This window comes from Gopherus evgoodei, chromosome 6 (genome assembly GCF_007399415.2).
Source record: "Gopherus evgoodei ecotype Sinaloan lineage chromosome 6, rGopEvg1_v1.p, whole genome shotgun sequence".
NCBI lineage: Eukaryota > Metazoa > Chordata > Testudines > Testudinidae > Gopherus > Gopherus evgoodei.
The window spans coordinates 73,518,933-73,544,706 of NC_044327.1; the positions used below are offsets into that span (position 1 = coordinate 73,518,933).

The following is a 25,774-nucleotide window of genomic DNA, read 5'->3' on the forward strand; positions in this document are numbered from 1 at the left end:
TGATATTTCAAAGGCCAGAATTTGACCTTGTAAATTAACCCTTTTCAACTCACACCATTTTGAAACTTGGCATAAACGTTATATATATATTAAGTAAAAAAAAAACCAAAATAAAACACCACATACAACACAGGGCTAGATGCTCCCTTACAGAGGTAAAACCTGTGTATAGGCAGGAAACTCCACACACCTCAAATTGCAGAGTTTCCATCTAATCTTTCTATTGAGAGGACAGGGATGAGATAGGGTTAAGCCCTCCAAAGACGCATACACGCTCAGGGGCAGAGTGATCTGCACAGGAGCCCAGTGCCTTTGCACACCTTCCTGCACCACTTCTTCCCCCCATGACAGTATGATCCATTAGGAACCATGATCTCAAGCTACTCCACTGGATACTTACAGCCCTCTTAGTGCTGGGGATTCATTGTACAGAGAGGGGCAATTAATGTAAATTAATGCTGACTTGGTTTGTTTTGTCTGTTTCTACAAATAAAACAAGAACATAACTGAGTTTTCACTCTACATATTAAACTAGTTAGGCCTAACACTCTTTGGTGTTTGCCCACAAACACCAATACACATGCCAACGTATTGCTTTTTTAGAACCACTATTATGAAGTTCTACCCAACAAATATAACTATGATAAAAACACACAATTGATGCTGATTTTTCTGGGGTGCAGCCCAGGTCTTTTTAAAATGGACAAAAGGATGAACTGAACTATTTTGTTTTATCTGTTTTTCTTGTGCAATTTCCCACCATTTTGATGCAACAAACTGTGATACAATCCACTTCACAAATACAGATTTGAGGTAGAAATCTGGATCTTCAGTTTTAAATGCTAGAAGAGAAGGAAAGACAGGGTAGGTAGGTAGGTAACACTTTATTGGACCAACTTCTGTTGGTGGAAGGGACAAGCTTTTGAGCATCACAGAGCTCTTCCTCAGGTCTGTGTTGAACTGTGTGAAGCCTGAAAGCTTGTCCCTTCCACCAACAAAAATTGGGTCAATAAAAGACATTACCTCACATACCTTCTCTCTCTCTCATATATCTTGAGGCCAATGCTACAAATATAAGAGATGGAAGGCACTCAGGATTACATATAATTAGACAGGTTAAGCTTCACTTTCCCATTCTAGATACAACTAATGAATAACCTATGTTTTGAGGGTCATGATGCCTAAAGTACCATACCCTCTCTAATTTTAGATTTTGTCTTTGCGTGGTTCTAGTTCTTTGTAGTTAATTAGATCAATCCAGATTCACACTGAGTCTGCAACAATACTTTCACCAGTAAAGTTGGGTGGGAATCAGATTTTCGATTTCATGGGAAATTCTGTAATTTTGAAAAAACAAATTCATGCCAAAATGGAGTGCAGACAGAAAAAATCCAAAATTTCCCATGAAACAAAATCCCTTCCCCCAAAATTGTTCAGTTGATCAAAATCTAATTCCAATTTCATATTTATATAATATAAAAGAAAAGTTAACATTTAAAAATTGAAATTAAGTCAATTTTGAAATGGAAAATTGGAACATTCTGTTTCAAGTTTCCTCCCCCCAAAATAAGTAAAATAAAAACAAACATATTTCCACAAATATGTTTTCATTTTGATGAATCTGCAATTCCCAAACAGTTCTAGTAACCAGACTGTAATCTATGAAGTTCCTGTGAAGTTTCCTTCAATTGCTTTTGTAAATTTAGTGCTTCAGCACTGTTGCTTGTTATGGATAATGTGTTCCCTGTTTTGGTCACCCTTCTCCTCATGCTTAGTACAAATTTCCGCATTCTTATGAAAGCTGGGTACAAAACAGACTCAGGCCCAGGTTCTCAGCTCTGGCCAAGAAGTGCGCAATGAAGTTCAGTAGAACAGTAGCTGTAAGCCATCTTTGTGCTTTATTGATATGGCTGTGTACTGAAACAGTTCCTTTGGGTAAATTAAGAGCAGCTCTCAAGCTGTTCTAATTTGGACTGGCTGCTAGAGCTTGAGAGGGCCTAATATGGTAGCAATCGCTCAGCATGGCACAGGGAACCCTGGCCATGCCCTTTACATTTCCTCAGAGACAAGTGATGGTGCAGAGGCTGATACTTTAGCTTCATATCACCACTCTAGACTTGAGTGAACTTCCTGTGGCAAGCTGCACTAATTGTAGGGCTTCTTTGCACTGGTAGCACAAAGCAGCTGCAGCACCGTCCAGGATCTGGACAAAAATCTTTGAGAGTTCCACTGAATGCCATTGGAAAGCTGGGGCATCAGTCCTCTTTTTAAGCTAATGGTAATTGTGGAGGTGTTTTTGAATTCCCATGATATGCTTTAGGACTGTTAAGTATTTACTTCTTTCTAAACAAGGTTTAATTGTGAGCTATTCATTTGTCAGACGTTTAGGCTGATTACACTTGAGAAGTTCTCCTATCTTTTTTATTGTGTCTTTGCTGTCTGAGCACATGACAAAGATCTCACTGCCATACATTAATCTTCCTTCTTGGATGGCATCTTCATCAACTTGCATTACTTAGCAGGTTTCCTTTGAAATGCAGATTTAATTGCATTAAGTGGAAATGAATTTTCCCTGCATAGATGCCTATAGTCGTTATTTGGTTTAATAAAGCATCTTGCATCATTCGTTTATTTTTCCCTCTTTCTGCATTTGCAGCATGTAGTAGTGGACCTGCGAGTTTAAACCTGTCTGGAAGAGTATTACCAGGGCAAATTGGAATAATTTCTTTAATTTGTTCATTTTGTGCTATGTTGAAAGTGATGTTCACATAAAAGGCTGCAACTTTCAAATTCAAATATATGTTTTCCATTTGTATTTATGACACAGTCACAGACTGAACTTTGGCATTTTTGGATGTCTTTGAATGAAACTGATGCTAAAGAGCTACTGGAAGGTCCGGGACAGGCATTATCTCTAAACTTTGTGTTTTGATGATGGCAATGGCATTGACATTGTCTCACTTGCAGGGCCATCAATATTCAGCTCTTCTATGTCAATAGACATTTTCAGTCTAGAGAGAGTTCTAAACATTTATTGTGGTTTCCTAATTAACTTAATATGCATAACAAGCATGTTGATGTTCTCATTTTATGTTCCACATTTTAGAACAGTTATTTTTATTTAAATGTTGCAATTAGAACCTCATGTTTCTAGGATGAAGTTTTCAAATATAGATGTTCTATCACTGATGTAGTGACATATAGTTCAAAAATTTGGGGAAAAAGTTCTAAAAAAATTCCATCAGCAAATCCCAGTGAATCAGAAAATCCTCACTGATTTCCCCTTCCTACACCACCCCTCCCTTGCCCTGAGTCCTATCTTTCTTCCTGCAATGTTTTTTCATAGCACAGGTTGGATCTCTTCATCTGGTTGCTACAGTGTTGTATGCAACCCTTGAGATTTTGTTTAAAATAAACTGTAGGGCCACTGCCAGTTATAACCACAGTTGCCAACTTTCATGCCGTAAATAAGCACTCCGACTTCCACAATAAACCAAAGAACAAGCTAATCCCATTTCAAAACAAGGCCAAAAGAATCCAATCCCTAAGAACTGCAATACTCTATGTGACTAGATCCCCCTGGTGTGTAGTTTGGGGCTGTGGTGGGCATGCTGTGTACCCCAACTTTCCCCTCCTTGCCCCTGCTTGCCAGGAGCTGATTAAAAAAAGCAATAAGCAACAAACTACAAGCCAAAAAACTAGCCAACAAGCAACTCACAAGCCAATTAAGCGAAAAACAAGTCCGATTTCTGTTTTTTTTTGGGCGGGGGGTTGGGGGGAGGCTTGGTTATAAGCTGGATGCAGAAAATTTATTGCACTATTATATGGACTTAGTTTCTAAATTAGATGTGCAGATGCCAACATATTTATTGATAGCTGAATCAAGCCCAGACAGATTCCAAAATCACCTGGATTCTATCAGGAACAGACAGTTCAATACTGGCTATTTTCTGAAGTGACATTGCTTTGACCCCTTTCTCATTGAGAGAACAGAGGTTTGCATACTGTAGAAGTCTGGCAGTGGATGGGTGGGACTGCAAAGCAGTAATGTTGCTCTGTGCCATCCTTTCCATTGAAGAGCCAAAATAGCTGCAAATCTTTCTAACAATGTTTCGTCTTTATGTTAAATTGCCTTCTGACAAGGCCTTTCTTCATTTACACTTCACTTTCGTTTTACTCTCAGTTCTTTGTTTCAGTGTTACAATTAAAAAAAAAACTCATGTATTTAAGAATGGAAAGATAAGGAAAAAAAACCAGGAACACTGATGGCAATGAGAATTTTACAGAAAGAACGTGTGGAAGTATGCCACTAAAGAATATATACTTCCCTTGATCAGTATGGATGATGAATCATGATTCGTGAATTGGATAAAAAAAGCAACATAGTAAAAATATTGAATTCCAAAATACAAACTGATTCAAAAGAAACAATAGACCTTTATATCTGGAGCAAATATATCTGGATACATGAGCCATGTATGATTTCAAGGTCCTGTGGATCAAGGAGATGAAGTTTTTGCTAGGAAGTCAGCTTTAAAAGTAAAATCAATGTTTAATATATAGTAAAGTGTACAATTTTTATATCAGCTGGCTTGGTGGTAAATCTGATGTTTCTGATGGGTGCATTAATATATAGTTTGCATTCTCTTAAGATTCGGTGTGTCTGAACATGTGCGTGCACACAATCAGCCATGACAGCTGATTAAATTTGCAGAAAATGGCAATCCCAAAGACTTTTAGCTCATGTGGCAGGTATGCTTAATCACACATATCAAAAAATAACTGTCCTCAAGGTAAGTGTCCTTTCTTCACAATTTTTTGGACAGCTTCCCTGTCAAACTGTCAAGTTACTGAAATGAAAGCAAAAAGTACTGTAGAAAGGAAACAAACACTAACCACCAACAACATCCCAGCATAATTCAAAGATCACCACATCCTGCCCTCAAAAAAAAAAAAAATTCAGAGAATCCTTGTGACTTTTCAGTATGTCAAATCCATAAAGCAATACACGTTAAGAGTTTTTTTCCCCCTCAGGCATCTTATTTTAAAGTTGTCTTACATGAGACACAATGTAGCTTATTGCTAGGGGCACTGCCAGAGAAGTCACTGGAGAGGAACTCACTAAGGGCTTGTCTACATCAGAAAGTTGCAGCGCTGGTGAGGGAGTTACAGCGCTGCAACTTTGAAGGTGTACACATCTGCAGGGCATCACCAGCGCTGCAACTCCCTGTTTGCAGCGCTGGCCGTACTCCCGTTTTGTCTCGGGTGTAGAGGATCCAGCGCTGGTGATCCAGCGCTGGTAATCCAATGTAAACACTTACCAGCGCTTTTCTTGACCTCCGTGGAAGGAGGAAGCCTCTGGTAATCAAGCTGGTCTCCTTCCCCAGCTTGCTCTCGCGTTCCCGGAACCCCGAGCAAGCAGGTCTCCTTCCCTGCGGTTTGCAGGGGGGTTCGGGAACGCGAGAGCAAACCGGGAAAGGAGACCAGCTTCGCCGCGGTTTGCTCTCCTGTTCCCGAGCAAGCAGGTCTCCTTCCCTGCGGTTTGCAGGGTGGCTCCGGGAACGCGAGAGCAAACCGCGGCGAAGCGGGTCTTCTTTGCCGGTTTGCTCTCTAGTTCCCGGAGCCCCGAGCAAGCAGGTCTCCTTCCCTGTGGTTTGCTGGGTGGCTCCGGGAACGCGAGAGCAAACCGGGAAAGGAGACCAGCTTCGCCGCGGTTTGCTCTCGCGTTCCCGGAGCCACCCAGCAAACCGCAGGGAAGGAGACCTGCTTGCTCGGGGAACGGGAGAGCAAACCGCGGCGAAGCGGGTCTCCTTTCCCGGTTTGCTCTCTCGTTCCCGGAACCCCGAGCAAGCAGGTCTCCTTCCCTGCGGTTTGCTGGGTGGCTCCGGGAACGCGAGAGCAAACCGCGGCAAAGCGGGTCTCCTTTCCCGGTTTGCTCTCTCGTTCCCGGAACCCCGAGCAAGCAGGTCTCCTTCCCTGCGGTTTGCAGGGGGTTCGGGAACGCGAGAGCAAACCGCGGCGAAGCTGGTCTCCTTTCCCGGTTTGCTCTCTCGTTCCCGAACCCCGAGCAAGCTGGTCTCCTTCCCTGCGGTTTGCAGAGGGGTTCGGGGAACGCGAGAGCAAACCGCGGCGAAGCTGGTCTCCTTTCCCGGTTTGCTCTCGCGTTCCCCGAACCCCCTTGAAGCCGCCCAACAGCGCTGCAGTGTGGCCACATCTAACACCACTTGCAGCGCTGGTTGCTGTAAGTGTGGCCACTCTGCAGCGCTGGCCCTATACAGCTGTACTAATACAGCTGTAACTACCAGCGCTGCAAAATTTTAGATGTAGACATGGCCTGAGTTTGCAAGCACAGTTTGTATTTCACTGTGATACAGCAAACAAGAATGTTCTGACAAAAACTACTAGTTTGAAGAGACCTAGAAGGTTCTTCTCAGTGAGGATGCCCACCTTATAACACAAATTCTGGTATCTTTATGTTTTAGCTTTACAGTTCTAATGGCTGTTGTATTGTTATAAGCAGTAATCAAACTGAAGATAGCAGATGGACAATGGATGAGTATACAACCAAATGAATGGCAATATTTTACAGTCCTTTCATTCCACTCATCTTCCTGTACCACATCATTGATCCTTTGACAAAACACTAATACAGGGAGCCACAAGGCCGCTTCACAGCAATATTCTGCTAATAACCAAACATGCTTCCACCAGCATGGGACAAATCGGTATTGGGAAGACCTTTGTTGTTCTTTTTCATCACTCTGCACGGGGATCAGTAACTCCACAGTTTTGCTTTTCCTAGCAAAGTGACCTTCTTGCCCCACTACAATCTGTCCTCCGCACCCCCGGATGTATTGATTTCAATGTCCAGTTCATCCAAAAGATGAAAAACCTAAAAAGTCTTGAACCGGTGTGGCAAGGTTGCCAGATTTCTACACATTGGACACTGGGAAGGCCCCATGACTCTTTTGAATACCATGTTCATTTTTCAAAAACCACTGAGTGTGCTTTTACTATGGGGTTGCTAAGGCTTTGATAATAGAACTAATCACACTATTCAGGTCTGAGCTGTGACACAACAGTGATGATGGCACTAATAGCTTATTGACTAGCTCTGGCTGAGTAGTCTGTGAAGCCTCATTTAATCACCAAAGAATAGCCATTCAAGCTACCGAACAAAGGTCAATGACTAATTCAGAGCCCAGAACTCTCTGTTTTCCACAAAGGGGCACAAAGTGAAACAAAGTATCAGGATTATTGTACCCAGGTGTTTTAACAACAGAAACGGTACAATTCATCCAATAAGGTTTATTAAAGCCAATAATTTACACTGAACTTTTCCATAAAGATCAAAACAGCTGCCAGCTGTGTGCGTCAGAAACAAGAGAATCTTAAAAGAAATGCTTCCTGATTATTATTTTAAAAGCTTGTCTCAACAGAATGCATATAGTGGGGAAGAGAGAGAGCTGGTCTAACATGAAATGGAGTTGTATATCAAACTGATGAAACTGCATTAATGCCACTGTTTATGCTCACACCACTTGTGGGAGGGGGGACTAGCTCAGTGTCAGCAACATGACTTAGCAACATGTCATGCAGCTTTTAGGTCTATCAAAGCTGATTTTAATCTTCAGGCAAAACCACCATGTTCACTCCCAAAATACAGTTCTTCTAGCCACTGTCTGCTTTCATTTAATCTACACGTTCTTGTTGGATGAGTTCCTTTAAAATGGAAATGCCAGATCATTTCACTGCTGAGTTAAAGCAGGCAATTTCCATGAACCCTCCAGTATTCAAAGAGCATGTATCAGTCTCTGAAAATCAAATATTAAAATACAAAATATCAGACATGGCTTATGCCAGAATGCTTTTAAGAGGAAGAGCTGCACAGTCGTTAAGGCTCTATTTGGAAGAGCTGGGTTCAAGAACTTGCTCGGTCACAGACTACCTTGCATGACCTTCAGAAGGTCACTTAGCTTTTCTGTGCCTCAATTCCCATTTGTAAAAGGAAGATAATATTACCTCCCTGACAGGGGTGTTGCGAGGGTAAAAACATTAGAGTGCGAGCTGCTCAGACACTATAGTGATGGGGTCCATACAAGTACCCATGGTAGATAAATAGGTTGTCTCTATACAATGGGGCAGGGACAAGTTTTTGTTTTGTGTCTGTACAGTGCCTGGGGTCCTGATCTAGTGTTCCTAGGTGGGTACCACAATACAAATTAATAACCAGAAGCCAAATTTAATTTTCTCTCATAAAAATGTGAACACTTGCTCTACAGAAGTATAGAAAGATCCTTAGCTGGTATAAACTGGCATAACTCAATAGGCTTGAGTTGTCGATTTACGCCTGAGGATTGGGCCCATAAAAAGCATCTTCAGTTATAGACTTCCAGATATTTAAAAATGTTTATACATTTAAGAGACCCAAATCAATGTATTTATTTCAATTAAATTCATTCATTCTGGGGCGAAGGGGGAAATTTGGAAAATAATTGCCCTCCCTCAAGCTAAAATCCAAGTAATCTTTTCCTCATCTGGAAGTGGGAAGACTTGTAATAGCATAGCTGACACAATGGTAATGAGTGATGGCGAGTGGTGGCATTGTAATAATTGGCAGCTTGCAGTGACCAGAGCCATTTACCTGAATTATTTATTGCAAAAACTGACAGGAATTTCATAAGAGCAAATAAAGCAAGTCTAGAGGGTGTCGTTTACATGATGCAATCACACGTCTGATTGACTGGCGGTCTCATCTGCAGCTGATGCTTTAAAAACCCCTGGGAAGGGTTTATTTGATGACAATCATACACCCTTTGTTGTACCTCATCACAGCTTGATTATCCGTTCATCATCTGGGTATTACTCATGGCCAAAAGTGCTCCTGCATAAAAGGGAACGATTCAATGCATGTTTGTTTTAAAACAATTCAGCAGCATTTGAGAGTGTAGTTCCACATTAGAATGGGAAATTATCCCTCTCTCTTTTATACAATAGGCTTTTCTTTTCTTGTCTGTCATTTCTCATTCAAGGGGATCTTGCACATATTCCCCATTGCTAGGTACTGAAGCTTCAAGAGAAAGGGCTCCCTTTTTAAAGTCCATGGCACGAAGCAAAATATAGGTTGCCAGCCTTCCAGGATCGGCCTGGAGTCTACTGGAATTGACATCAATCTCTTGGTGACTACTACAAACAATTCAGGAGATGTTAATAGGATATTTTAAGAAAATGACATTACGTCATGTGGGGGGCGGGGAAATCTCCCTGAATAGCTTCAGATTGACAACCCTAAGCAAATAGCATCCACTGCAAAGCCGAATAGGCTCTCAATCTTATTCCAAATGCTTTAAGATCACTAGGAAATCAGTAAGGAAGCAAATTAAATAAAATAAATACCTACTCTAATTGGCTGAAACACACTGCCACCAAATGACTGTTTGGAGGCCTGTCAGAAAAGAGGGGGTGGTCTCTATCCAATATCTTGTGGACAGTTGTTTGAATCCCAAAACATACCACCAATATTGACAGTCTCCCTGTCTCTCTCAGCAGGAAGCCTATTAGGAATAGAGACTAAACTGTTCTCTCAACTCCAGCAGTGGTCTCTGTACGCCAGGTTTCAGACACATGGCGAAGAGGGTATAGTGATACTGATAATGCTTCTGCCATAATGTGCTCGTTCTATGGGTAAATCCAGAAGTGCAGTCTCCTCCCTTGACTGCCAGAGCTTTTCAAATTTTGAGTTTTCTATGACAATTTTCATTGAAAACTCCATGGGCAATGAAAAATAATCTAAATTCTTTAGTTTCAAAAATTCAAGAAGCTTTGAACAGCTTGACAGAACACCTTTTTAAGCACTAAGTTTGTTAATTTTAAGACCCTGTCCTGATTACAATGATTAATCAAGAATTTATAATTGGTAGGATGTATGATCACCTTAATCAGTTGCAAGTAACATGCTTCAATTTGTGTCCACACAGTAGCTTTTCTGCCATTGCAACCACTGTTACTATGCAGCCTAAAAGCTATTTTATCAGTGCAGACTGGGAAAACCTGGGCAGCTCTCTCACACTGCCTTAGCAAAGGATAGAACAGAGAACTTGCGACAAGAGCATGCGCAGTGATGCACTCTGGAATACCCTACCATACAGACAGCTCTGAGGAAACAGGACTGGCCAAACCAGTTACACAAACATGGTTATGGGATCCTGTCTGCGCAGAAAAAAAAAAAAAAAAAAAAAAAAAAAAAAAAAAAAGGTGTTTTGAGGAAGATGTCCGTGTGGCAGCCTAGGCCTCTGGCTGTGGCAACACATGGTCAGCCACCACAGTTATTAAACAAGCTCTTACCATATAATGTGTGGATGCAACGTATATTGACAGCAGTGTTAATAACTGATTAATTTGTTAAAAGTTGTCATATACATAGGGCCTAAAAAAAGCCCATTTTTGCTCCCATTGAAGTTGGCAGGAATTTGACCATTGTCTTCAATAGACACAGATGTAAACAGGACACACAGTGGAGGTTGTGCTAAAAGTTTACGTTGATAGCTGGTTGTGAAACTAGGCCTCAATCTAAATATCAGGTATGCAATTGATGGGAACCATCAGTCTTCAGCACTTCAGAAAAGTCATGCTGTTTAGCTGCCTACATATGTGTAAGCAGAGTCAGGATGAGCTCTACTCTGACATCTGGTGGTGAATTATGGGGAGTGTGGAAAGGAATTTCAAGTATTTGCATTGGCACACCCACCTCACCTAGCATAGTCCATGGCAGCCTGGGATGGTTATTTTGACAGCTCTGGGATCCCCAATTTCTTTGTTATTGGGGCAGGAAGAATAAAGTGGTGTTACCCTGACTATGTGAATGAGGAACTATGGGACTGCTTTAGGACAGAAATGACTCAACCTCAATTAAGTAGCACTTGCTAGACAAGGGACATGGGTTCCAACTCCCAGTGAATGGAGAGAGGTTGGGGATTGGTGTGTGTACCTGATGGTATGGGCCCCTTTTGAAGGCCTGGAACACCAATTGCACATCCTCCTCTCTCCTCTGTTAAAGAGTAGAGCTAATTTTGATTCCATTAGGAGTCCATCTAAAGGCTACTGAACTGAATTCATGTTGGGCCAATGGTGCACCAGCACTGAGGCTCCCCTACTACGAGCTGAAATCACTAAGAGTTGAAATCACTAAAGAGCTGGAATTACTGAGCTGAGAGCACTGTGCTAACTAGTGGGGGATCCTGAAGACCTATCGCTAAGTGGCTGGCAGAGCGGAGCAGTTTGCAGCATGTTGGAGCAGCCCATGGAACAGTGAGCGGAGCGGTTTGCGGAGACAGCTGGAGTGGCTCGGGGTTGGCTGGAGGAGCGGCACAGCTGGTGAAGTGGAGCTGGTCGTGGTGAAGGCTGCAGCAGAACTCCACAGAGAGGTGGAGCAGTTGGCCTTGGCCCATGTAAGGTGCCTCTTACCTCTGTGTGGGCCCCACCACCTCATTTCCACCCAGGCTGAGGGGGGTAAAACTCTGCAGATAAAACTTTTGAACTCTGGGGTGGCACTGACCAGAGACTTTTGGGTTGTTGGACTTTGGGGTGATTGGACTTAAGACCCTAAGGGAGAAAGGACATTGCCAAACATACTTGGAGGTGGGTTTTTTGCTTATGGTTTGTGTTATAATCCTGTTTGTGGTGTTTCTCCAATGTGATGCCACATTGTTTCCCTCCTTCATTAAAAGGGAGTTTGCTACACTCAGACTCCGTGCTTGTGAGAGGGGAAGTATTGCCTCCTAGAGGTGCCCGGGGAATGGTATGTAAGTGTCCCAGGTCACTGGATGGGGGCTCGAGTTGGTTATGCATTGTGTTATTGAAATGGAACCCCTGGATACTGAACCCGGCCCTTGTTGCTGCCAACTCAGAGGGGCAGAAGGGTTACATATAGATGCAGGTACCTAACTTTGGGCACTTATAAATGTTGGCTTTAGGGCTTGTGTCCTTTCCCTTGCTTTCCTTCTGTTTCTCTTTCTGCTGCACTACACTATCTATTCCACCTAGAAGGCCTACATTTTTAGTTTTTTATTGTTTTGTTTCATCCTTTGAGTGGATGGCCAGGGGAGGAAGAGTTAAAAATTGTGAAGTGATAATGTTTGGATGTAGTTATTTTAAAGCTTAAAGACTTAGTATTTATTTCTAAATGTATATGTGTGTTCTCAACATGGAGCCTATTGGTACCTTGAATTTCATGGAAGCTTGTCCAGTTTGTGTTTGTGTTTTTCAGCCAAAAACCAACAAAGTTTTATTCCACTGTGAAGTGGATCGTTTTCCACATTGAATCAGTCAGGACCTTAAGCATCTACCCTTTTTCATGCCATCAATCTCTCTCGGTCACTCCCCTAGTAAATTTTTCCACCAGGAGTGGAAAATGCTGCCTGCATCACTTCATTGTCACCACACTGACTTCTCTGCTTCTGAACTAAAACTTTCCCATGAATCACAACTGACTTTTCAAAATCTTGTCATAGAATCTTTTGCCAGAACACATGTGAAGGGTTCCAACCAAGCACTGTTATGATATTTGAAAATGATTTGCTGGACATCTGGAACACAAGGTGATGATCTTTCATAACCCATTAAGTTTTAACCAACTCATATGGAAAAAAGCGCTTGAAGTTTACTGAGTCATCTGATTCATAGTAGTCTTTCCCTGGGAACCAACGTCAGTGACTTTTGAGACACCCTCCATTGGCTCATGTACAAATAGAGAAAAATAGTTTCATTTCCTTTGTGTTCTCACCAAATACATTTCAACTCAAACATAAAAATTGGGGAGGAAACTGTTTCTTCACAGATATGAAAAATGAAAACGCAGGACAATTTCAAATTTTTTACAGCCATGCCACACCACCTTAGCTATGATCTTGCCATATCTTACAAACAAATTGAAGAGGCCTGTATTTTCAGACCTACAGCATAAGAATTCTGATTCTGGCTACTAGCTTATGTAATATATGTGATTCAGTAATTGTGTTAATTTGTAAACACATAATAAGTACATTATTATATTGTGGTCAGGCAGTGTTGGGATCTCAAAACAGTAAGTAGTCTTGCATATTACATGGGCTGCAAACCCTAGACCCAAGACATTGAGTTAGACAGAAGTAGCTGCCTTTTCTCCATGTAACTCACACTGTCCTTACAGTTTATGTTCAAAACATTGGAACAAAATGATAAGCAGTAATAAGTCACCAGAACCAGATAGTATTCACCCAAGATTTATGAAGGAACTCAAATATGAAATTGCAGAACTACTAATTGTGGTATATAAATCTCTCTTATATCATCCTCTCTACTAGATGACTGGCTAGTAGCTAATGTAATGCTATTTAAATAATAAAAAAAGCTGCAGAGGTGCTCCTGGCAATTACAGGCCTGTAAGCCTTACTTCAGTACCAAACTAGATAAATTCGTGGAGCATAGCCATTGATGGACCTATTAGCCAGGATGGACAGGGATCGTGTCCCTAACCTCTGTTTGCCAGAAACTGGGAATGAGCAACAGGAGATGGATCACTTGATGATTATGTGTTCTGTTCATTCCCTCTGGGACACCTGGCACTAACCACTGTCAGAAGACAGGATACTACGCTAGATGGACCTTTGGTCTGACTCAGTATGGCCATTCTGATGTTCTTATTTTTTAAAATGTTAAAAATGTTAAATACTGACAAAAGGAAAGACATGAACAAAAATTAAAACCAAGCACTGCATCAGGTAAATGAAACCACTAAAGTTCTGCCACCTCAGGGCTCTGATGATGCCTAGCTTGTGCCTGGACTATGCTCATGACTGTTACTATGCATGGGCTGTGCAGTATCTTTACTACAGCCTGGAAACTCTACAGATAGTTTATCTTGTTATTCGTAATAGCTCAGGAAATACATTTAGATGCACTTTCTAGTCTAACTAGTTTTCAGAACAGTAAGTATCCAGGACATTTATGCAGGATATAACACATCATGTAAATACAATAGGTCAGTAGGTTTCATTGGAGCTATATTGATTTACAGCAGCTGAGCATCTGGTCCAATATACCTTCCCTCATATTCAGGAAATGAGTATGCAGGATATGATAGGTGGGTAAGCAGACTAGTGGCTGCATGTCACTGGATGGACTCTCCCTCACCAGTGGTCATTGAATGAACAAACAAAAATAAAACCACAGATTTTTCCTCCATATCCAGGGTATAAACCAGGTACAAAAATAAAAGATCAACATCTCCTCAGATGGAGACCAGACTTTCCTTCACAACCAAATCCTTTTTTCCCTGTTTGTCCTTTGCATTCTTGGCAGTAGGCCCTTTATTTAATGACCCCCAGCTGTTGCTACTTAATCCTTCCTGATCTGATCCTCAACCCCTGCAGATTTATCAGGAAAACTGGATTGTGGGCTTTGGACCTACTTGGGTGACCCATGCCAGGTTACTCAGAAGTCTACCAGGGTGCAGAAAGGCAGAATACGTCACACTGAGATACTGTTGTTGTTTTCACTATCCCATATATCAGTGTACTTTTTAAAAATATGCACAGATGTATTTACATCATGATCAAGATGGAGTGGGCTAGAAGAACCATGAGAGACCATGTTGTCCCTAAGTTAATTGAAAGAAATAGGACAAAAGTTAGTAGGTCCTAGGGCATAGGAAGTGTTGCAGTGAATCCCTAACAGCAGCCAAGTTTTGGGAGAGGTTTACATTTTGTTATTTAACTTACCAATCAAGTCATACCCAAGGAAGGGGATAAGCTGGATTATATACATGGTGTGTTGCACTCTGTTCAAAGTAAGATGTGAGCTTCACTTGATTACAAGCCCTATGCTACTTCTCATTTTTACTGGGGAAAGCTCAAAGAATTTTAATGGCTCATGAAGTCATTGGCCATCTTACAGATCTATAAAATAAATAAATAAATAAATATATAAAGTACTGGGTCAAGAGTCATGTTGTGGTTGCCACACTGATCCCCATTTAGCCTTATAAATGAATACTGTGAAGGATCACAGAACTTAGAGGGACAAGTAAAGTAGTAGTCATAAAATGCAGTTGGGCAACAAAATTTAAAGTTGTGTCCATGTTACTGGATTTGAAATGTGTCCATTTACAATGATGTTTTCACCAAACTTTTTAATATGTTTAAATTGAAATTACAGAAATTTTTCCTTTACTGAAAACCCAGTTTTCAGTAAGAAATCTGTTTTCAGCAAAAAATTATGATAATTTTGGTTGAAAGTGCTTATTTTCCTCAATTTTTTTTTTTAAGTTCAATGATGATGACGATTTAATGAAAAGTTGTTTTTCAAAAAAGGCCATTTTTCAATTAGAAAACTTTGGGTGTAAAAGTTTTGATCAGCTCTAGAAAAGAACAATTTCATCCCATAGTCCAACATGCTGCTATTCCTTTTAGTGTATCTTTCAGTGATTTGTCCAGGCCAGGTTTATAAAGCTCAAGCAAAGGGGATTCTACCTTTTCCTTTGTGAGACTGTAATCTAAGACTGTTAGAAACATTTTCTGGTGTTCAGCCTACATATTTCTTTTTCTTAAAACAACCTAAACAATTCCTGCCTTCCTTGACGTTTATACTCTTTAAATCCTTGTAAACAATCGTTATCTATTTTTTGGCCAAGAATGACATTATATTAAATCTTTCCTCACGTGTCAGTGTCTTTAGTCCTTTAATCATTCTTCCTGTCATTTGCATTTAAACTGGCCAAAACTCATAGTATGATGCAATAGGATAGCAAAACAGGAAGTGCGTAGGTAATTTGCTGTTCACAACTCTTCCCAAATTTCTGTCAGTATTACTGCTGTTAAAATATAACTCTCCCATTAAGTATCTATTTCAGATGGTTATTCCCCAGCCAGCCTGCATTTTTTAAAACATCTTGTCTATAATTGTAACCTTTCCAGGGACCCTTCTAGTACCTCTCCAATGTTATGGTTTACTACACTTTCCAAATTAGTCAAGTTAATTTAATATTCTGTTTACCTCTAATATGGATATTAAATAAAACTGGGCTTCAAATCAATCACTGCAGCATCTGCTAGATGCCTAACGAACATGCACATTGCTATTTATCACTACAACTGTGCTTGCAGTCCTTCAGCTGGTTCTCAATCCATCTGACTGTGCTCAGTCATTTCCAAAACTATTTGAATTATTTTAATGTAACACATTGTTAAACATTATATAAAACAATTTAGCAGAGTCTAGAGAGTTAATCTGATGCATTCTCTTAGATGAAGTACCGAGATCCATAAAGAGCTGAGCACTTAGAGGTGATGTGCACCCTCAATTGATTTGGAGAGCGTATCAACTGGTGTTGAAGATAGTTGGGAATGCCAAGGATTGGGCCCTAATTCACAGACAAATGTTAATCATGCTTGCCTGACTAAGTTGTTCTTTACAAAGACATGCAGTTCATTATCATGATGGTGATGGTTTCTTCTTATCTTTTAGAGTCTTATGTAACTCCTTTTTCAGCAGAGGGACAGACTGATAAATCAAGTTACATATTGTGGCAGAGCTCTGACCTTGTCCCTGTGGGTCCTACACTTTTAGGAAGTTTATGCTAGCTTCAGAGGCTCACTGCAACCCTTCATGTAGCCCTTCTCTCTCTAGGGCCAGGGATATACTCTACTGAGCCCTTTTCATCATAAGCCAACAAGGAGGTCGATGAGAGAACTCCCACAGTCTCTGTTGCTCCTATAGCCTCATACCAAAACAGTTTAGCCTTCTGTCCTGACAGGGGCCTGTCTTCCCCTCCCAGGAGGTGTTCCTGTAGTGGGGATGAGGGAACCCAGGCCTGCCTCTACTCCACGTTCCAGCCCAGGGACCATAATTGAGCAGGTGTTAGCAGCAAACCTTTCACTGCCAGAGTTGCTACATTTCCCTGGGCCACTTCCCCACAGCTCTCCTGCTTCTACCTTCTTCACCCTTACCTTAGGCTCCTTTACCAGTGACTTGAGGATGTCTTCCTTAATCAGACCTTCATCTGCATTTCTTCACCCCTAGCTCTTTTTGGGCTGACTAGAGTGAGCATTTTTATAGCATCAGAGGAGCCTAATTAGAGTCAGGTGCTTAACAGCCTCACCTGACTCTTAGCAGGTTAATTGGAGTCAGGTGTTCTCATTAGCCTGGAGCAGCCCCGGCTCTGGTCACTCAGGGAACAGAAAACTGCTTATCCAGTGGCCAGTATAGCTCCCTTCGACTACTCTGCTGTTCCCAACTCGTCTGGGTCTATCACAATATATAATATTGAGTTACATTTGTTCCATTTGTATACAGTTTTAAAGTTAGACTTACAAGACAGCAATGCCCGGTGCTTTCCCTTTCCCACCCTTTTCTGAAGAGCATTATCACAATTTTCCCTCAATGGTTGGGTACTTCCCCATTCCACCTGACTTTACAAATATAACTGCAAGTGTCTCTCTAAATTTGTTAGCTGTTCTCTGAAGGCCTTCAGAGACATATCAGCCAGACTTGCTGATTTACTTATATTCAGTTTCTTTAGCTTAGCTGCTTTTTATCAGCAGCTTATTGACAGGGGTCTCATTACTCCTTAATTGTCTATGAGTGAAATTTGATTAAAAATGGAGGGGAAATTGGATGAAATATTCACAATGATCATTATTTGTACTATACTAGCACTTTGGAGCTCAAGTCACAAACCATGTCCTCATTATGCTATGGGTTGATTATCTCCTCAGCTGATCAAAATTGTTTGAATTCTGTTACTTTGGTGCTAATTTTCTGTTACCACTTGTTTTGTGTTTGTGTGTTTTACCAGCTCTAGTAATGTGGCCTATTGTACTTTATTTTTTTTTATTATTATTATTATTGCTTGCCATATTTTAAAGTTTTTTTTTACATCCATACATGACACAAATCTGGAAAACACTGTCATTTAGGCTGTGTTACTCATTATTTAGGACATACAAGGTCCACACATTGATTATCCCACACTGTGGGTTGCATAAACTCTCAGTGAGGCCTGACATTCCTTAGCTTTTGTCTGTTGTTTTACGCTGTACTTACAAACTTTTTTCTTCTTTTTCTTTTTTAATATCCCAGACTACCCTAGAAAACTGTTAAGCCTGGCTTTCATCAGCTTTTTATGTGTGTGCATGGCTGAGAATATTTTCTTTTATGGTGAATTCCGTATTTCCTTGTTGACTTGTGTCTCTTTCGGAGCTATAAATCAGCTCAGCAGACACTATGCTTCAGTACAGATGCTGTCTAAGAGAGAATAGGTCATCTACTGAAAACAAATGCAGAATGACTATTCTTTTCCAGTGAGACTAATCCATATAATTCCTTACTGAAGTTTCACACCCTGCACCACATCAAAGCTTCATTTCGAAGGAAGATGTCAGCGTTAGGATTAAGAGCTAGTATGTGTTGCCTTTGATTTTACCCAAGTCACTACCTACAGAAATGGTTTTAACACCTGTGTTGGGATGGAAATCAGTTCAGAGACTGAAGGGACTCAGTTCTACACTTTGAAATGGAAAAGGTGTCTCTTCCCTCCACCTCCACCTCCACCCCCACTGGGTATCTTTAATGGAGAACCAGGATTTATAAATAAAGCCCTAGAAATAGAATGGCTATGTTTGATGGGGAGAGAGACTATAGAGAATCAATCTGTTTCTGGGTCAGCATGATTTTTCATACAGGACATTCTGAAAACCGTGTAAAGATTATAGACTAGCGGAGATGGGAATGGTAATAAATGAATGGACGGATGAAAGTGTGAGCATAATATGGAGGAGGTGGCATAATATGCTTTCAGAGAAAATAAACTCAATCACATTTCCTTTCCAGTGACCTGTATCTCATCATGGAACCCTGATGAAAGGAAAATTTGATAGATATGTTTATAGCTTTCCCTCTCCCTAGATTATTATTCAGTACTGATGGCCATTTATAATCTGTTTATGATGTCTATACTTTCTAAAGACAAAGCCTTTTATGAAAAGGTTACAACAGTAATTAAATTTAAATTACAGTAGAACCTCAGAGTTACAAACACCTTGGGAATGGAGGTTGTTTGTAACTCTGAAATGTTTGTAACTCTGAACCAAACATTATAGTGATTCTTTCAAAATTTTACAACTGATCATTGACTTAATACAGCTTTGAAACTTTACTCTGCAGAAGAAAAATGCTGCTTTCCCCTTTTTTTTAAAGTAGTTTATGTTTAACACAGTACTGTACTCTGTTTGTTTTTTGTCTATGTTGCTGCCTGATTGTGTACTTCTGGTTCCAAATGAGGTGTATGGCTGACTGGTCAGTTTGTAACTCTGGTGTTTGTAATGCTGAGGTTCTGCTGTATTTGCAGATAACCCCGTCTCCCCCACCCCCTCATGTGAAAAGATTATTAAGGCTGCAAAGTCAATATTTGCCTGGACAACCTTAATTTAGCACCTTTCTGCACAGGCATTATGATACAGTCTTTAATGACATGATCACATATTTTTCCACAGAATCCCTGTTTCAGTCAGTGCACAGGATAGATGGTGTTTCATTTAATGATTTTGGGTGACCAATTTGAGATGCCTAGGACCTGATTTTCCAGAGTACTTAGCGCTGTATAGCACATGCTTAGCATACTGTATAGTGCTCGTCAAAGCTGAAATGTTTCATGGAAACTTACCAATTTTTCCAGTAAGGTTTTTGAGGTCTAGGGTGGACTCTCTAGTTAGAGACAGACAGACAGATGGTCAGAGATAAAGAAATGCTCAAACTGAAAACCTCACCTTTTTTTGCAGTTACAAAAAAACATTTGAAAGGTTGTGTTTTCATTCCAATGTGGAACAATAACATTTGAAACCTCAAAAGTTGCAAAACAGAACTGTTGTTCTCCAGCCAGCTCTATTGATTTCAGTTGCAGGTGTGATTATTCAGCACTTCTGCAAATGAGACCCCAGGGTCACAAGTCAGGCACCCAGAAAATGAGGAACACACAATTAACAACCACCTGAGAAAAGTTTTGTTTAAGTAACTTGTACAGCATCACTGTAGCACAGGCAAAGATACAATCCAGTTCTCCTGAGTGTTCAACTGCCTTAACCCTCAGACAGTCATTTCTTTTCCTGTAAGCACCTGCCTCGTTGACTACAAATCTTCCAACTTATGCAACAGAAACCAAGCTCCTTTCAGAGCACAACCCTGATTCATCCCCAGAGCAGGCCCATCCTATGCACTGAATGAAGAAAGAATCCTAGTCTCCTTGCCCAGTCATTCCCAGTCACTCCTCCTCCAACTCCCAGTCAGTCCCCCCACCCCATTTAGTCCCATTCCACCAAAATTCTTGTCCCAATCTACTCTTTATTCCCCTCACCCCATCCATGGTCTGGCTTTTGTTCCCAATGCATTTGAATCAGACACTTCCACCTTCATTACCATCCCACCAAATTCTTGTCCCAATCTACTTTATTCCCCTCACCCATCCCATGGTCTGGCTTTTGTTCCCAATGCATTTGAATCAGACAACTTCCACCTTCATATGCTTATGCCAGCCCCAGTCTGACTTGGAGCAGCCATTACAGGGAAAGTCCAACTTTGCCACTGTAGCCCTGGATTGCAGCATGGGTGTGTGTGCAGTTTGGTCACACGTAGGCGCTGTAAGAAGCTCAAGGTGCTTAGAGAGGATGGAATCTTTGGAGATTTTTGAGCTGTTAAAAACTAAGAACCCTCTAATGAGCATGTGAGAACTACACTTTTATTAAAGGTGTTTAATTTGCTGTCACAGGGACAGCAAAAGGGGCATTCATGACACAAAAACCAGCCTCTGTCAAATTTGAAGTCCCTGCTCCAAAGCATTGAGTTTTTATTTAGTGTAATTTCCTTTGACATATAATTTAAGTGTGAGTCCTAGCTCAAGGAGACATATTCATGGCTGCTTTCAACAAACTAGTGTGCTACAAATAGTAGTGTATCTGCATTAGCATGGGCAGGAGCTTGGGCTAGTCTCCTGAGTATGTACCCAAGGGGTCCAGTCAGGGTGTATGGGGCAGCGAGCCACTTCTGCCATTTCACAGCATCATAGAATCATAGGACTGGAAGGGACCTTGAGAGGTCATCAAGTCCAGTCCCCTGCACTCCTGGCAGAACTAAGTATTATCGAGACCATCCTGACAGGTGTTTGTCTAAATTGCTCTTAGGCCTTGGCTACACTGGCACCTTACAGTGCTGCAACTTTCTTGCTCTAGGGTGTGAAAAAACAAACCCTTACCGCAGCAAGTTACAGTGCTGCAAAGCGCCAGTGTAAACAGTTCCCCAGCCTGGGAGCGCAGCTCCCAGTGCTGTAAACTAATCCCCACAGGGAGTGAAGTACCTGCAGCTCTGGGAGAGCTCTCCCAGCGCTGGCGCTGCGACCACACTTGCACTTCAAAGCGCTGCTGCGGGAGCGCTCCCACGGCAGTGCTGTACGGCTGCAAGTGTAGCCATACCCTTAAAAATCTCCAATGATGGAGCTTGCACAACCTCCCTAGGCTTAACTGCCCTGACAGTTAGGAAGCTTTTCCTAATGTGCAACCTATGGTGGTTAGATGGTGCTTGTAATTATCAGAACTGGGAGCACTGGCAGTTGGGAGTCTGAAAGGACAGGAAACAGGAAGGAGTGGGGAGGAGTTGAGGAGGCAGAGTGAGAATTACAGAGGGTGCAGCAGCAGCTTGGTAAAGAGGTTTCCACTATAAAAATAATGTCCTGTTGACGTTGTTAGTATCTTGCCTGGTTGATACAACTTTTGGTGATGAGGATGGATCTTCTGCTTCTGAACCCACCCTTTCTGCAAAGCCAAGGTGAGCCTCCAATTGCTTTTATTCCCTGGATCCATATGTTTGAGACTTATCTGCTTGCAATCAGTGCTACAGAGATTTCTGAAGTAAGAAAGCGTGCTCTGCTAATCCACTGCCTTGGAGCAGAAGGGCAGCATATATTTTACACTTTTCCCCTTGCAGATGATAAATATGAGACTGCATTCACTGCATTAAAGAACTTCTTTGTGCCAAAAGTGAATGTAGTAGCTAATCGCTACAGATTTCACCAGCATGAGCAGAAACCAGGGGAAACTATAATGCAGTATATTGCTTCCCTGAGGAGTCTGATTGTAATCTGTGACTTTGGGAATATGGCAGATGAGACGATCAGAGACCACTTCATTGAGAAAACAACCATGCTTCGTGTCAGAGAATGCTTACTTCCAGAACCACAACTTACACTAGAAAAAGCAATAACCATTGCTACTCAGATTGAGTCAGCTATAGCTGAAGCCAAAATAATGAGCAGGGATACAGAAGGCACAGTCCAGGCTGTGACTCCTTTGCAGAAAAGTTCACTGTCGGTGCAGACAAACAATTACAGGATGAAAACTAATGAAAAGCCACCAAATCAGCAAATTCAGAATACAGTAAAAGCATGCTTCTGCTATGGATCCCCACAACCCCTTGCAACCTACACAGGATGTCCAGCAAAAGTAGCTCAGTGCAGTCACTGCAAAAAGATTGGGCATTTTGCTAAAATATGTCGCAGGAGCCAGTTCAATCAACAGGTGCATGCAAAAGCAGCAAAGAATCCTGTGGCTCCTTATAGACTAACAGACGTTTTGGAGCATGAGCTTTCATGGGTGAAAACCCACTTCATTAGATGAATGTAGTGGAATTTCCAGGGCAGGTATATATAAGCAAGCAAGCTAGAGATAATGAGGTTAGTTCAATCAGGGAGGATGAGGCCCTGTTCTAGCAGTTGAGGTGTGAAAACCAAGGGAGGAGAAACTGGTTCTGTAGTTGGCAAGCCATTCACAGTCTTTGTTTAATCCTGAGCTGATGGTGTCAAATTTGCAGATGAACTGAAGCTCAGCAGTTTCTCTTTGAAGTCTGGTCCCGAAGTTTTTTTGCTGTACGGAAAAGGATAAATGGACACAAATCAGATATTAGGAATGGCAATATGCAAAAACCTGTAGGAGAACACTTCAACCTCTCTGGCCACACTATAGCAGACCTTAAGGTGGCTATCCTGCAGCAAAAAAACTTCGGAACCACCTGGCACAAGATACTCATCAAGGAATTGTCAGAACCAAATGACTACGGGATCTGTATTGGTGGCCAGGGATGGACACTCAAACTGAAGCCCTCATGAAATCCTGTGTCACTTGCCAAATGCATGATAAGACAGCAGTGACATGTACCCCTCCATTACAGCTGTTCCTCTCCTGAATCTGCATGGGAAAAAGTGCGATTGACATTGTAGGACCCTTTGATATGCTCCAATTGACTGTCGTTATGCCATCACTTTAATAGACTATTTCAGTAAATGGCCTGAGGTAGCGTTTACATCACAAATCTCTTCTGCTACAGTAATTAAGTTCCTCAATTCAGTTTTTAGCAGGGAAGGTAACCCCAAAGAACTGGTTTCAGATAATGGTAGTCAATTTACTTCCCTGGAGTTTGAAACTTTTCTAGCAGAGAGGAACATTTTACACAGAAGGTCATCCCTATATTACCCTCAAACCAATGGGGAAATTGAACGGTTTAACAAAAGTTTGAAAGAGAGTTTGCAAACGGCTAAACTGGAAGGGCTATTGTGGATACCCTTCACTACTGATTTCTTGCAAGCATACCGGGCTACATGGCATGCCACAACTCAAAGATCACCTGCAGAGTTACTGCCTGGGAAACTGATGAATACTAAACTGAACATTGCTGGATTGTTAAAGACACGACCTGAGGCCCCAACCGAGGATGATGTGAGAAAAACAGTTGAACGGAACCAAGCAAAGTATAAGGCTTTCACAGACAAGGGTCGGGGTGCTAAAGAACCAAAGTTTGAGGGTGGTTCCCTCGTTAGAATATGAAAACCTGGAATTTTATGCAAAGGGGACCACAAATTCACAGCTCCTCTTAAAATCATAGAGAAGAAGAGACCTTGCACCTATCGACTTTTTGATGGGCAGGTATGGAATGCTTCTTATCTTGCATCTGCCTATGCATCAAGAGGAGATTATGCCAACACCCAGTCTGCATTGGATGACTTCACCACAGTATCAACACAAGACATTGCACTGGAACTGGGGCTTGAGAGATGGCCTATCACAGACGACCACCTGTCTGTGGACTAGAGACTATGTTATGTAGTAGCTACAGTGTTTTCAGTGCAATATCTGCCAATAGTATAGTGTCTTGTTTCCTATTTGTTCCTGTGGTTAGAACAACAACGTTTATTTTAATTGGGAGAGTTTCTTAAGAGAGAAGGGAATGTGGTGTTTAGATGATGCTGGAAATTATTAGAACTGGGAGCACTGGCTGTTGGGAGTCTGAAAAGACAGGAAACAGGAAGGAGGGGAGAGGAGTTGAGGAGGCAGAGTGAGAGTTACAGAGGGTGCAGCAGCAGCTTGATAAAGAGGTTTCCACTTTAAAAATAAAAGTCCTGTTGAAGTTGTTAGTACCTTGCATGGTTGATACAACACAACCTAAACCTCTCTTGCTGCAATTTAAGCCATTGCTGCTTCTTCTATCCTCAGAGGTTAAGAACAACACTTTTTCTCCCTCTTCCTTGTAACAACCGTTTATGTGTTTGAAAACTGTTATCATGTCCCCTCTCAGTCTTCTCTTCTCCAGACTAAACAAACCCATTTTTTTCAGTCTTTCCTCATAGGCCACATTTTCTAGACTTTTAAACTTTTTTGTTGCTCTTCTCTGGACTTTCTCCAATTTGTCCACATCTTTCCTGAAATGTGGTGCCAGAACTGGACACAGTACTCCAGTTAAGCCTAATCAGTGCAGAGGACAGCGGAATTACTTTGTGTGTCTTGCTTACAACACTCCTGCTACTGCCCAGACTACCATGGCTACACTACTAGTTTTAGTGCACTAGCTTGATGAGAGCTGGCACAAGTATGTTTCCTCAAGCTGGAAATCACACACCAAGTGCCTAGTAGAGCTGTAGCCTTAGTTTCATTCTCAGAAATAGCTGAACCACTTTGGATGAAATTTTCCAAAAATGTTCTGTCTGAGGCAGACAACTATATAAACATTTGTAGCCCAAACTATTAAAGGAAAACTGACTTAAAATGGGAAGTCTTCAAGCAACCTTAGTGACAGATGGTTCTACCAGCCCTGTCTATAATAATCAGAACAATAGTCCTTTCTTTTTGCTGTAGGCATTACACCCTACAATAAGTGACAAAAAATAAACAAAATATGGCTCAGTTAGTACTCATGAAAATGAGAAATAAGGCACTGGTGAAAGCAGAGTATTTTGTATATTCTGTGCAAGTTTCTCTGCCTATATACTTTCTTAATTTTCAACACATCTTCTATTCTGATTATGAGCATGGGAGTGGGATGAAAGGCCCCCAAACCTATTTTCACCAAAACCCAAATTTGAGTGTATGATAGCTCTCAAGGACTACTGCCCTAACCCACTACACCATCTTCAATAACAGACTTTGACTTCCCTTCTCATAGGTTTGGGATACAACTGTAGCAGTTATCTCCTGGCAGAGTTGGTACTGATAGGACAGTTATGTAAATGTATGATGTTATGGTAAAAATAGTATGGAGAAACCTATAATGCTTCTGATCTATATACACACAACTTTGAAGGCCATTGCACACTCTATCATGCCAGCAAACATGCAATTCAACATGTAATTTGCCTCCAAAAATAATATTATGATTGCTTCCACATACAGATTTCTGCAGTTAACATGTTTACTATTTAAATACAACT

The 25,774-nt window shown here is 41.3% G+C and overlaps 1 long non-coding RNA gene across 1 annotated transcript; it reads left to right on the plus strand.

The window, feature by feature from the left end:
• The first annotated feature begins 2,882 nt into the window (after positions 1-2,882).
• LOC115653503 lies at positions 2,883-23,568 on the plus strand. Its single transcript, XR_004000936.1, has 3 exons — positions 2,883-2,894; positions 17,230-17,235; positions 23,471-23,568. It is a non-coding gene; the product is annotated as an uncharacterized LOC115653503 (long non-coding RNA).
• Positions 23,569-25,774: the final 2,206 nt, after the last annotated feature.